General features: G+C 42.0%; 1 long non-coding RNA gene across 1 annotated transcript; it reads left to right on the top strand.

The window, feature by feature from the left end:
- Window positions 1-2278: 2278 nt before the first annotated feature.
- Window positions 2279-13476, top strand: LOC132317190 (uncharacterized). Its single transcript, XR_009484032.1, has 3 exons — window positions 2279-2327; window positions 5222-5392; window positions 12901-13476. It is a non-coding gene; the product is annotated as an uncharacterized LOC132317190 (long non-coding RNA).
- Window positions 13477-13736: the final 260 nt, after the last annotated feature.

Below are 13736 nucleotides of genomic sequence, written 5' to 3'. Positions count from 1 at the left end.
AGAGCGGTTCCTGCTGCTGCCCCGGGGGTCCCCAGCTGGAGCCCGGACAGCTGGAGGTGAGTGTTGCCTGTCGGCAGGCCAGGGGAGGGCAGAGTTGCCTCCTCGCCGAGGGGCGGCTCCAAGCTGTGGAGCAGGCGTGCTCTGGTGGGGACAGACCGGGTGCCTTTGCTGTCCCCAGGCCTTGAAGCGGGTCTCATGCTCATGGACAACCCCATCGCTGTTGACAGCCTTTCATAAAGGGGGCTTTCCAGACGTGGAAGCTGTTTCTCGCTCCTGGTGAGACCATGCACCGGGGCTTTGTTGTCAGAGAACTCGGTGGGGAGCGGCCCTGGTTGGAGGCAGCTCCCTTTGGCAGATGTTGGTGCCTCTCTCTCAGCCCCAGGTTCTGATATGTGCCTTTCCCCCCACCGACGCTGTGCTGCCGGCTTTTGGGAAATGGGGGTACAGAGGGTGGATGGTTTTACTGGAGCCAGGAGAGGCCGTATTAACTGTATGTGCGAAGTGACGGAAACAACTTGAGGGTTTTAAGGAGTCTGTCAGTTGTGATTAAGGCAGCGAGTGAGATACTCCCTGTAGGAGCTTTCTGAGAGGGCCAGAATGGGGCAAGACTGCATGTAAGGCCAGAAAAGGCTGTGGCAGCAGCTGAGCTGATCAAACTCAAATAGGAGATGATTTGGGCAATATCTGGTGGAGTCATCCTCTTGTACGTGTTGCGCAGACTGCGTAAGGCCTGCCTGCGGGCAGGGAAGGGAGTGTGAAAGGAGTGTTGGAGTGCCAAGGAATGGGGATGGGAATGACTCATTTCTCAGTTTTCATTGGGCTGTCTGTGTAGCCCATGTAACTCATCTTGCATTCAGAAAGAAGTGCCATGCTTCTGGTGAAAAGAAAAAAAGAAAAAGGTAATTTGTGACAGAGCTAGAACTTGGAGTGAGATTCCCATGCTTAGTCTTACCATTCTAGAGTGTTAAAAACATTTCCTTGAAACACTTTCCCAAAATCACAAGGCATGACTTTCTGAAAGAGCTGTTTTCCTAGGAGCTGCATCTCAGGTAAGGCAGATTAGAGATTGTTGCTTGCTGTTAGTCACTGGGGCTGATGACAGGTCACCCAGCAGTTCTGGCAAGGACAGAACAAGATAGATACATCTGGTTCCCTGTGCTGACTGTAATTTCTGGAACGTGTCTTGCCTAAGTTGGTCTTCACATTTTGCAGGTTGTAGGTTTGGCAGGATCTATTGTGTCATTAGCAGGATGGTAATAACAAAATCTGGTGCGATGGGGTTGAGAATCAGAAGGGTAAAAGTGAGAAAGAAACTTGTGAGTTGAGATAAAAAGTTTAATAAATAAAAAGAAATTAAAAAAAAAAACAAACCTAAGGAAAAAAACCCCCAAACAACAGAGAGAGGAAAATAAAACCCAAGAAAAACAAGTGATGAAAAGAATTGCTCCCCACCAACTGACCGATGCTCAGCCAGACCCAGAGCAGTGGCCCCCCTGCCACCCTCCCCCCCAGTTTTATTGCTGAGCATGACATCCTATGGTATGGAAAATCCCTTTGGTCAGTTGGGGTCAGCTGTCCCAACCGTGTGTACCCCCCCAGCTTCTTGTGCACCCCCAGCCTACTCGCTGGCGGGGCACTGTGAAATCTGAATTTACTACCTTATGAACAAGTGCATAACTGCCACTGTGAACTGGCACCTATGCGTGTAGCTTTACTGTTCTCCGCATGTTTACTACTTCCTTGCCCTCTTGAAAGCCAGAATAAAGAGAAGGTAAGTACAGTGACGTGGATTTCTTAATCTCTAATACTTGATACTTTCTACAATAGTGGGAAAAAATAGATGAAGGCACGCCAAACCGTAGAAACGGAAGACCTGAACTCTCAGCTGACAAATAGAGAAAGCTTTTCTGAACACACAGCTGCTAATTCAGCATGGCAAATCTGCAAGAAGCAGGATAGTTAGACTTCAGTTTGTGGTTGGAAGTAATAATGTATATGCAAAGAATCAGAATTCTGTTACGTACAGATTATTTATTGTGGGGTTCTTAAAGAGTAAATTGGGCGGGGAGAAAACATAGAAGACTTTAAAATCTCTAATGTGGAAAGCATATGCAATTTTGGTGTGCCATCCAATCGATCATCTCGTTGTGTCCTATCTGAAACATGTTTTAACTTTGAAGCATGTTCAATTTTATCGTACTGTTTTAACTTTTTCAGACTTCCAGCAGCACCTTTGATATTCCTCTCACTTTGTCTGGAGCAGTATTCTATGGGAAAGACTAAATTACGAAGAAAAGACACATTATTTTGTCATTGTTCAAGCAAATGTAAGTATAGCTCTCTTAACGACCATTTGTGCCACTGATTTGGGGGGGGTTTAGTTTGGAGATTGAGATTTTTCAAAGGAAAGGAAAAGTCTCGCTGAACTACCAGGTCTGATAATACTCTTCTCCTGAAGATCTTATTTAAGATTTATCTCGGTTGCTGAAAGCTTAGACATATTATTACTGGTTAAAAAAGCTTGCTCAGTGTGTGTAACAAGACAACCTTTTTGGCACAAGGAGCAAGTTGCAAATTCATAGTACAGCCCATGCAGAAAAGTGCCTTCTGGTGTCACTAAGTGTTCATTTTCTAACAAATCTAGCGATGCTAATTTGATCTCAAACGAGTTTAATGGATATAATTTAGTTGTATCCTTCAGGTTTGAAATGCATTTTTCTATGAAGGTATGACTTTTCTTTCAAGTTGTCTTGCAAGTGTATGTGGAGGTTTTGATAGAGTGGCTGGCAGTGGATAACGCATACGGAGAAGAGTGATGTTTAAACTGTATCTTATGTATTTGTCATCAGGGAAGTTTTTTGGTGCCCTTGAAGGCTGTGAAAGCTTTTTTCCCTTTTTGTCCTTCCGACAATAGCCGAAACGAAAACTTCTCCTCTGTTGTTTACCTCTGTTGTGACACTACTTTGTTTGTGGGAAAATGAGAATGCTCTGAAGCAACTTTAGATAGCTTGCTCCTGAATTCACACATTTATATTACTGTCATCCTGCTGATACAGAATTGTAGATACATTTTACAGTCCACTTCCCTACATATTTTGTGGCATGTTCAGCATTCCCCCAATAGAAGACAGGCTCCGGGGCTGTCTCAGTGCTTCTCGCACTCAGATATATTTAAAGATGCTCCTGGCCCACACAGTTACGGCTGTTGGAACAAGTCGTTTTACCCGGGTAACGTAACTTGCTGATCTCTTGAAAAGGAATACGTGAAGGCTCAGAACTGATTTGCCTTGTTGTTTTACCAATAATTTATTCTGCATTTATTCTGCTCTTTTCCTTTGATGTCAGAGCTGTGAGTTTCATGAGACACAGCACTCCTAGAAAAGTAACTGGGGTAGTTGAGCAGGTCGTGTTTTTCAAGAGAAGGGCATGGCGTGCAGCAGTGCGAACACCTCGCGTGAGGAGGGAAGCCTGTCACGCTGCGGGAGCAATTGGTGAAGGCACAGCTTGGGATCCATGGTGGCAGTACAACAAAGCAATCTCATCTTAATTTGTTCGTTCCTTTGAATATATGTCCTTAGACAGTAAATTGTCACCTTTGTGGTACTGGGTTTGGGACTAGAGCTGTGCTGATAGCCTCTGTATCGTGTTTTTTTATCATAGGGCAGCTTGCATGATGGAAATGTCTTGCAAGGCCATGTGTTTTCTTATGAAATCAATAACTCTGTATCTGTGCTTTGACCCAGTATTACTCAAGAGCACATACTGGGGGAATGTAGAAAAGATTGGTTGATGATGAAGGCTGCTCCTTGTAGCTGTTACTGTTTTTCATCATTGACCATGAAGAAAACTGAATTCAGAAATTCACGTATTTAGTAACTGTAAAGGTAAAGGGGTTCCAAGAACTGAGTGGACTCCAAAATAGGGAAAAAAATATAAGTACCCAGTCTGATTCAGAGCAATGACCTATTCGTCTTACGCAGATGACGATATTAAACAGCATAAATACTTAAAAAAAATTGCTTTTTTCTGTCAGTGTTATCCTCGGATAGGAGGGCAAGACTTAGCTAATGGCCCATACTCCCTCCACAAGATTTTCTTTTTGTAAAGAAAAGCTATCACAACAGTTGCTTCATGAAAATGGAAATATTTTTGACTATTTAAAAAAAAAGTATTGGAGAGTCATGCTGGTTTTTTGCTATGATAACAAAAGAAGAAAGAAAGGAACGGTGAACTGTTGCTAGTGTGTACATTGTTCAGCGTATAAAAATAATCCGGGTGGTTCCCACAATTCAGGAAAGTATAGTTTTATTCTGTACCACCTGGAAAGAGAAAAAAGAGACAATAAAGAAGTTGCAGTAGTCAATGGTGTCTTGTGTACCCAAAGAGTTAAAAAAACCCCAAACAAACAAACAAACAAAAAAAGTGAAACCATGATAGATTGAAAAGAACCTGTCACGCAGCATGGAGACTTTTTTGGGATGCAGCATTGTAGCTGCTTTATTGTGGACAGAAGTGTTCTTCAACCTTTAAACCATGAGCAGTATAACTCATTCTCTAGACAAATCAGCTTTCCACATGGAGTACAGTTTGGAGATCTTAGATCAATCTCATTGCTGTCCTCTGGCTGGTTATTTTTTTGTGGGGGGGGAGGCGGGGAAGGAGGTGCTAAATCTTTCCTAAAATGTGGCATGCAGAGGTGGATTGAGCATTACAGTCCATGGCCTTCCCACTGCCAATTAGAAAAGTAGCTGTTACTGCTTATGCTTTCCGTTTCTGTAAGTGAAAGTCCTTTTACTTACAGATAGGATCCGGTAGAGTTACACAAGGCAGCATAAGAGTACATTTCAGATTTTAAGTAAGGCACAAGGGACTCTCTATCTCCTATAAATATGCTCCATTTTTATATATATTTAACAAGACATGTATCTTCATCTCACACATTTCCTGAGAATTAATTTCTCAAAACTGTATTATTTCTGAGTAATAGATGTCTCACACCATTTCTTAATTCAAGAGGTAAATTTTTACCTCTTAATTGTATTTCTGAGCCTTTATGAAATTAAAGGCTGTAGCTCGGAGGCGGAAGTTTCTGTAATTAGCTATTTCCTAGAACCTGGATAATTATGGTGCTTATATGTTTTGCCCTTCGCTTTAACTTCAGACTTTTTTGTAGATTCTGAGTTCAGAAAGTCTCACCAGATGTAACTCGTTTGCTCCACAGGACTGAGGACAGAATCTTAATGAGCGAAGGACAAGTACAACCAGCCTGACAGTAGATGTGCTCGATGGGGACGATGTGGGACCAATGTTTCTTCCCTGTGTCTTGGTGAATAATACTCGTGACTGTAGACCTCTCACCTACCAAGCGAGCTTGCCAGAACTGACTGATCCTGTAAGTCCTCTTGATTTTTTGCAAGTTTTATATGTTTATTTTTTATGTTATTTTTATTTTATATATATATTTTAATAGATATAAAAATGTATATAAAATCCATTATTATATTATATATATTGTAAAATGCATATATATAGTTATAAAATACATTTATTTTTATATGTTTATTTTGCAAGCGACTGTCGTCTTTTTCTGTGGACGCAGTTGAGAACTGTAACTAGAAAGGTCACGTACGCTTTATGCCACATTTTATGTGCTAAACAAAAGAAAACCGTGGTAAGAGGTATGTAGGACTAGATGGTGCAGTTCTAGCTTTGATACGGTGGCAAACTGCTTGTTTCCTACAAGGGCTGAGTGTCTCTGAAATTTGGTAAATTGTGGAATTGCTTTTCCTGATGTGTCCGTGTTTTGCTCTCGAAATACCCTGAAGAAGCACCTTTGAGAAGGGACTTGACACATTATTCCATTCAGGCTTGTTACAGACCTTAGGAGAAAGATTTTTTTGGAAGAGGAAGCATTAGTCACTAGTCCCTGAAAAGACTGTGTGTTGCTACGGTCTGGTTTCAATCGAGAGGCACTAAAGAGCAATGTTTTTTCTCATGTAAATGCTTGCACTAAGTAGATCCCTTAATGCATCAGTTAGGGTAGGGATAAAGGTCAACGTAAGGCTCATTTCACACTGGAACATGCGCAATGAATCACAAAAAGGGGCAGCTGAGAGCTTTATAATTTCTTGATGAAAGATGGTGCCAACTCCCCTTCCTTACAGGAGAACTGCTGCTTGGTATAATGGAGATGTGCGTCTCTGTGGTGGGTGAAGCAGAAGAATTAATTTCCTGACTGATATTGATATATGACCTTTGATTCATGTATTTAAGAATAAGAAAAGGGAGAACCAATTGAATCACTAGGTATTACCCCTCCGGATTGACATTGACATTAAGAGAACATTGAGTATTGACATTAAGATCATGACTTCCCTTGTTCATTGCAGGACATGCTCTCTGTTCTGCTTCCTCCGACCAGGAGACGGGGGAGGTTTAGGCTCGTAAGTGTGGAGGTTCTTGCTATCCTCTGCCTTACTCATCCTCTCTGCCTTACTCATCCTCTCTGCCTTACTCATCCTCTCTGCCTTACTCATCCTTGCCATCCTGTGCCTCGCAGTCTTTTGCCAACCTGCACGTTACGGTTTCCTGCTTTGTTTGGCCTCAGGGTCCCGCTGCAAATATGTTTGGGCAGGATCACCAAGCACTGCTGCCACTGTGCTTGGTTGATTCAGATGATACTCTTAGCGAGTTTCAGAATCTCCCACAGTTGTTTTATTCATTTTAGGACCAGCTGAAATTGTGTCTAATATACAGCAGATGATCAATTGCTTCTGCACAGGTTAACAGTACAGGCTCTGGTTTAATAACCAGTGTAATCTCAAGGAGGTAAGACAGGGCTTATTGTAATCAAGGTGTGTGATTAGTGTGCCTTCTGGATAAGGGAGGGCTGGAACAAGCTTCAGGGAGGTGGTGTAAGTCTGTCTGGACCCCTTGGGAAACTTCTGGGAGAAGACTGGGTCTTGCAGGGCACGTGCACCTCCAACAGAGGTGATTTCTCTCTACTGGAGAATCACTTCCTAACAGCTGCAGCCTGATTTGTAAGGTGTAGCAAGACTGGAGCCTTGATAACAGCATGTTATCAACATGTTACATGCTTGTAACAGCAGCAAATCAGGTGTGAAAGGGAAGGGGAGAGATGTTTCATATTTAACCTTGTTATATTGACTTACACTTCTTTTTTTGCACTTCTACATGTTGGCATTTGATAACCCTTTGTAACTGTGTTGTTTGTTTTTGACTTTGTGAATAAATGCTTTTCTTTAAATTTTACATTAATTTGGCTGGGGCTTAGTGTCATTTTAAGGAAACTGGGCAACCACAAGTTACTGTCCAGCTGAGTATGTGGCCTCATCAGGGTTACTAGGGCACCCAAACTATGCAGGATGACAAGAGTATGACCCCATTGTATCTGCACAGATCTGGTGGAGTGCCCAGTACAGAGGCAGTGAGGCAGAAATTATTAATAACCGCTGTTTGGTCGTTACCTTGGTTTTTGTCTGGTTATCTTAAGGTATAATGCAGATCATAGAATTTTCCTGATACAGCTCTCACAGATGAAAGGAATCCAGCTCTGTATCCATTCCTGCCCTTCGTCAGGCACATACGCTGTGCTGGGAGACAAAGCAGTGTCTGCCAAGGAGCATGTCTCAGCTAGGAAAAATCTGACTAGTGATTTAGGTGCTGAGTTGCCAAATGTATTCGTTTAACTTCATAAGCTACAATCTGTTCAGGTGTCGGCTTTTTTTGTTTGCTTTTTGACTTTTTTGTGTCAAACTGCACTTTGAGAAATCTGATCTATGAAATGAGAAACCGGTTCTCTTGATAAACTACTGGCTTTTTGCTGTTTATCTACTTGTAGTGCTGTAGCAGTTTTGATAAACTGAAGTGGAAGAAGGATGTTTGAACTCAAAGTTTTACCTTGGTACCTCAAATCTTTACCTGACTTGTAAATGATAATTCCTTTAGAAGATATGGATGGTACCTAAAAAGATTCAGCTAGTAAATAAATGTATTACATTTGTGCTGCAAAAAGCAGTGTGATAAAGTGCAGAGAAGCCTGAGCGTCTGGACTAGCCAGGGGCTGGCAGTGGACTCCTGCGATGCTCTGATCTGACAAAGCAGCCTGGGCAGAGGACCTCGTTCAGAGATAGGTTGGAGACTTCTGCGTGATGTGAAACGGCTGCATTGCACCACGTAGACGAGACCCATCTGAGTCCGTGATGCTGTAAGACTTTAACTACGATGTCAGGTTATATAGAAGCTGATAGTAGCCAATACGCTCCTCAGAATGATTTGTCTGAAGTTACTCGCACCAGTTGTTTTGGTTTTTTTAAAGATCAAAATTTACTGCACTGTAGGTGTTGAACCTCCAGTGTGTGTAGCAAAATGAACAGAATGCTAATTGCTGAGGGTTTTTTGATGGTAGCCAGTACATAGGCCAAAGGACTATTTTTAGTCCAACACCATCGTTTTTTTTTAGTTTGCTTTTTAATTTTTCAGTGAACATGAGAAGGAATATTAATGACTCTATAACAAAGTTGAAGTATGAATTATTCAGAAGCAGTAGCTTGAAAAAGAAGTCCTGCTTTACAGGGCAAGATGTCTACTCAGCTGACCCCTAAAGTAAAGCATTTCATGTAACTGGTAAGAATAATATTTTTGTTCAGTCTTGCTCAATTACTTACCTTTAGCTGGCATCTATCCATGAATTTACTGAGGTCAGAATCATATTTCCTTTCCAAGCTTCTTTCCCTTCGATGCTCTAAAGCAGTTGGATAGATTGGCAATGAAGAATCCGTAAAGCATGCGCTTTGTTTATGGTCTTTGGTGTGCAGAGATGGAAAAGGCCGGCAAAATTAATGGATCTCTTTGTTACCAGAGAAGCAATTTATTTTCCTGAAGAACAATATCAAGGTTTACACTATGCCCTCTGAGAGTTGGTCTGACTCATGGCAGTATTAATAATATTATTAAATCTGCTCCAGGCTGGGCACAGTGCTGTATAATTACAGTTTATACACTTGTAAAAACCTGTTTTGCAGTTCTGCCATTTGCACAGACAGTGTAAATTCCCCCGAAGCTGCAGGTCTTCCAAGCAGAGCCAAAGGTCATCTCATGGTCCTCTCTGGGTGTGCATATAGGGTGAAATGTTGTGAGAGTCCCTTCTCGGTCAGCTGGGTGCTGCCTGTAACCGACCGAGCTTTGCCACAAGGTGCGACGATCTTCATTGGTGGTTGCCTGGTTTTGTGAGTGTCACTTTTGCAGTGCCACCAATGAGCTACTGTAATTGATTGCTATCATGGCCTTATTAGGTCTAGGATCACAGCTAAGGTCATATAAACATCAGTGCCTCTGGTATCAAATGCTTGTGAGGTGCTTCTGCAACTTTGTAGAGGAGGCAGAAACTCGTAGTTCAGAGTAAACAAACTTTGGATGTTTTTGCAGCACGTGAGCTATTCTGAATGCTTAATCCTGCGGTAGGTGAGTGGTAAGTGTGGGCTAAACTGCCTCACTGCTGCTGAAGTGCAGACACAGAGCTAAGTTAACAGCCTGTGATCCGCACCTTAGATTAGGTATTGCTTCCCTGGGCAGAAATTTGCTTGTGAAGTGCTACCTGTTGAGTCCGATTCAGTGCCCATGACAGTGATGGAGTAAACTGCTTTACAAGTTCCCAGACCAGGAGGGAAAAGAAATAAATCTACTGAGTTTTGAGTCCTCTAATAATCATTGCAAAAATTATTATCTTGCAAAAAAGTCACCAAAGCCCACGATAAGGCAGCGTTCAAAGTCATTGTTCAAAGTTCTGTCTCATAATACATGTGCAAATCCTTTCACTTCATTTCCGTTAGGGGAATGCAAAGCACAGCTTCAGTATTGTCTTCCAATGAGCTAGCATAAACCTTTCAAAAATTCAAGTGTCACAAACCAAATATATTGCCTTATAACAACAGGAAAAACCATGTCCCATGTCTTTGCTAGATGAAAGGATGCATGTATGAACTCCTGTGTCTGGTAATTGCTCCGTATGCTTCTGTGTGCATTCCCTAGTTGTCGCCATCTTACTTTCTCTCTGGGAATGAATTTACTGTTGTTAGATAAATTCCGGTTTCCAAGAAAACCTGTGGTGTTTGTTGTTTGGGTTCTTCTTTTGTTGTTGTTACATAGTTTTATATTTACCTTAGTGTTTCTGTGTCTGATCAAATCTGGTAAGTAATTTTTTTTTTCCCCATTGTCTCAGGAAGCCTTCAATAAATTAGCATTTATTATCAGGATGTGCAAGTCATCAAATGGAGTTAAAAAAAGACATCCTCGTGAATGTCTCATAACATTGGAAAGAAAATTTCTCCTCCCTCTTTCCCCTTCGGTCTGTTCCTGGCACGCTCACTTTGTGAAGGTTTTGTCCATTTCTATACTGAATTTTTTCCATCATCATGCAAAGAAGAAAAGCCAATTAGCAGTAGAATGTAGATTAGGTTTATTTAATCAGTTGCTGGACTAGTTTTGCAACGAACAGATTCATTATCAGGTTCCATGGGGTAATTATCAGTCCACATGAACACTAATATACTCCATGACACCTCAGAGGCTTTCTTTGTACCAATTCAAGATTCAACACTTTAAACACGTAGCTGCATTGTGAGACATCGCTTATTAATGCCCCATTGAAGTATCTTTTTACATGAAAAGCATTTATTTTTGTACTAATTATCCTCAGTATCCTTAGGAGTTGTGTCAGCAGGAACCTGACAAAGTCTGTGGGCTCAGCTGCCCTGTTGAGCAGAGACTCAAGGAGATGGGTAGACAAAAGGCTAAAAAAGAAAAATAAAAAAATTCTGCTCAGAACAGTGTGGTCGAGGGGGGTAAAAAAAGACATTGAGGAGCAGGAAGCGCCCTCGGAAGCCCTCAAGCTGTTGTTAGCAAGAAGGACCTCTTTAGTTAGATGAGTTTGGATTCAGGGGAAGAAAACTGAACTTTTAAGAGGTGGAATTGTAATCCTGCCGGTTAAAAGCCTTGCTCGATCAGTCAGGGAGCAAGTCCTCCCTGAAGAGCACTGCGTGCATCCTGCAACACATAGTTTTGAAACTGTGGAAACTGCTGACTTTTGATGGTAAGGTGAAGTGAACGGTTTGGCTCTACTGTCACGGAAATCAAGAGTTACAGTATTTTTTTATTGCAGAGTTTAGGCCGTTGTATATTCTATATTTAAAACTGAGCAGAGTCTTTTCTGATCACTTCAACAACCTTTTTTATTTTATTTTATTTTTTTTACAAGGAGAAAGGTTTTGACCACTTCATGCAAGGGACAAAAAAGTTCATTGACTTTCACATATGCAAAGCAATATAAACCATCATAATCTGAAGAATTGTGGCTATACAGTAAACTCATCAAATCCTCAATATATCTTGACGGAAGGTACATCTTACTTGGAATCCAGAATCACTTGAAGAGTTTCCAGTTAGCAGTGAAAAATTGTGTTTTGCATCAGACTGATAGTTATGTCAAAAATGGCAGGTGCTTTTTAAAACTCAGCTTTCATCTTTGCATTTCTTGCTGAAGCTCTAGGGGCAATCACAAGAGTTTTTCTCCAAGCCATTTCCCATTCCCTTGCAGTGTTCTAGCTCAGCATCGTACGGTGACGTACTGTAGCGGCTGCAGTAAAATAACTTTCATACCACCTTCCGTGGTGTATTGCTGTCCAGCAGTTATTTGCATTTATTGTTTGGGGAATTGGGAACTGCCCCTTTATGGTACCTTCTGGGCCCCAGCACCTATTGCAGTAGGGAGACCACGGCGTATGGAGGGAAACGGGTTATTCTCTGGGTGGGAGAAATGGATGTGCCGTAAGGGGGAACTAAGGTTACAGCAGTACAGGAAAGGCTAGTTTTATTGCGGTGGAGAAGAAAAAAGGAGTTTGGTGGAGGACTGAAGTCAGTGGCGGGGCCGCTGTTGGGAGCACAGCACGCTTCTGTACGCAGCCAGGTTTAATCACCTCTGTACAAATGAGTTTTATGCTTATTATTGATAGCTAATTAACATTGCAGAGGATGTGCTGGTTTTTCAGTACCTCCAGGCCTGAGGATGACAACCACTTACCAATTATTTCTGAAGTAATTTCATTGCAGTTCCTTCCTATGCGACTGTACAAATCCCAATTCCTTCCAAACAGAAAACCTGGAAATTTTCTTAAAGACACACATTAGTATAAAACCTGCTGCAAAACAAATAAACAAATCTCAGATTAATGAAACTTAGCTAACTGTACTGAAAAATGTCTGAAAGTTTTGGAAACAACATCTCCCGATCTTAGTTATAGCAACAGCTATTAGTCAAAGAATAAAGTTCATCAAATGTTCTGGGTATTTTTTAGATTTTTTTTTTGTTGTTGTTTTTCTTTTTCCTTTTTAATTTCTATTTTTTTCTGCGGGAAATACCCACCCATAGAAGACTTTTTATACAGGTATCTACTATGCAAACTAAAAGCAAACAACCTTCCCTGAGTTTTGAGAGTAACTTGCTAGTTCAGCCTGAGCTTCCATACAGATGCTAAGTAAGATTTTTGTGGCACCGAAATCCTCAGTCTTTATAATTTGGCAAATGAAGACGTTAGTCTGAGTTGAAATAAATGTGTGTGGTTAAAATCAAGTGCAATAAAGACCTTACAATGTATAAGGAAGGGGTCTTTTTTTTACCTGTCTGAAGGATAAAATTTCACAGAAAGGCAGGAATGCTTCCCCCTGATGAAGGTGATTTCTTTCTTGGCTTTTCTTGTAAGCATGACTGCTTAAATGTGCGTGGGGGTGAATTTACCCCTGCAGACAGTCAAACTGCATGCAGCTAAAAAACCAAGTTAGATTGCCAGTTTTTATTGCCAAATCAATTTTTTTTCCACTCTCCAGGCCACCCAAGACGGTCTTGAATCGCTCCACTCCATCCATTTCTGCTCTTCCAGTAAAAGGCTCCAGCACCTGCTCACAGCTGCAATGAGAGAGGATCAGCAGCTACCCCACAAGCCAGGACAGGAGTGTGCAAGTGCAGACCCGTTGTAAAACAAAGAGTGGGACTCAGAAGAAAGACTCCACTGAGAGGCCACTAACAGTCAAAAGCTCAAGAGCAGCAAAAGGCAGGACTTCTACCACCGTGTACACGGGTTGAGGCAGGACACAGGGAGTACACAGACCCTTCACAGCATCTATCATCATGCAAGGGACTTTGATACCAACAGCTCTTGCCGGGAGCAGCATCCTCTCTTTTGTACCCAGCGGTGTTTTGCACCCAAACTAAGGAGCAAAGAAAGTTGCAATCAATGTCTGAGACCAGGCCAGCTCTGAAGAAGAGGGTGATGGGAATGCCTCGTGACTGAGGGCGCTCTGAGGAATAACCATGAGAAAACACTTGCTCCAGAACCTTGTCCAAACATCTATGTGACCCTTCTTTCTGATGGGACAGAGGAGTGACAAGAAAGGGAAAGATGCATCTGAAAGCACACGCTGCCAGCAAGAGAAAGGCTTTCGGTGAAACTTAAGGCCCCAAGAGCCACCAAAGGAACGTGAGGACTTGGGAGGCCACAGAGACTCCGTTTACCCAAGGAGAGCGGGGAATGGCACAGACAGGGACAAGGAAGTGCCCCAGCTCATTCAGAGGGAAGGGAAGAAAGGTGTCCACTGCACAGGAGTGTAAAATAATAAAAATAAAAAAACCCCACAGATGCAGAGAAAGACAAAGAGGAAAAAAT

The sequence above is a fragment of the Gavia stellata genome, chromosome 6 (genome assembly GCF_030936135.1).
Source record: "Gavia stellata isolate bGavSte3 chromosome 6, bGavSte3.hap2, whole genome shotgun sequence".
Taxonomy (NCBI): Eukaryota; Metazoa; Chordata; class Aves; order Gaviiformes; family Gaviidae; genus Gavia; species Gavia stellata.
The sequence above is the reverse complement of the archived record's forward strand: the minus strand, read 5'-3'. Positions and strand labels throughout refer to the sequence as shown.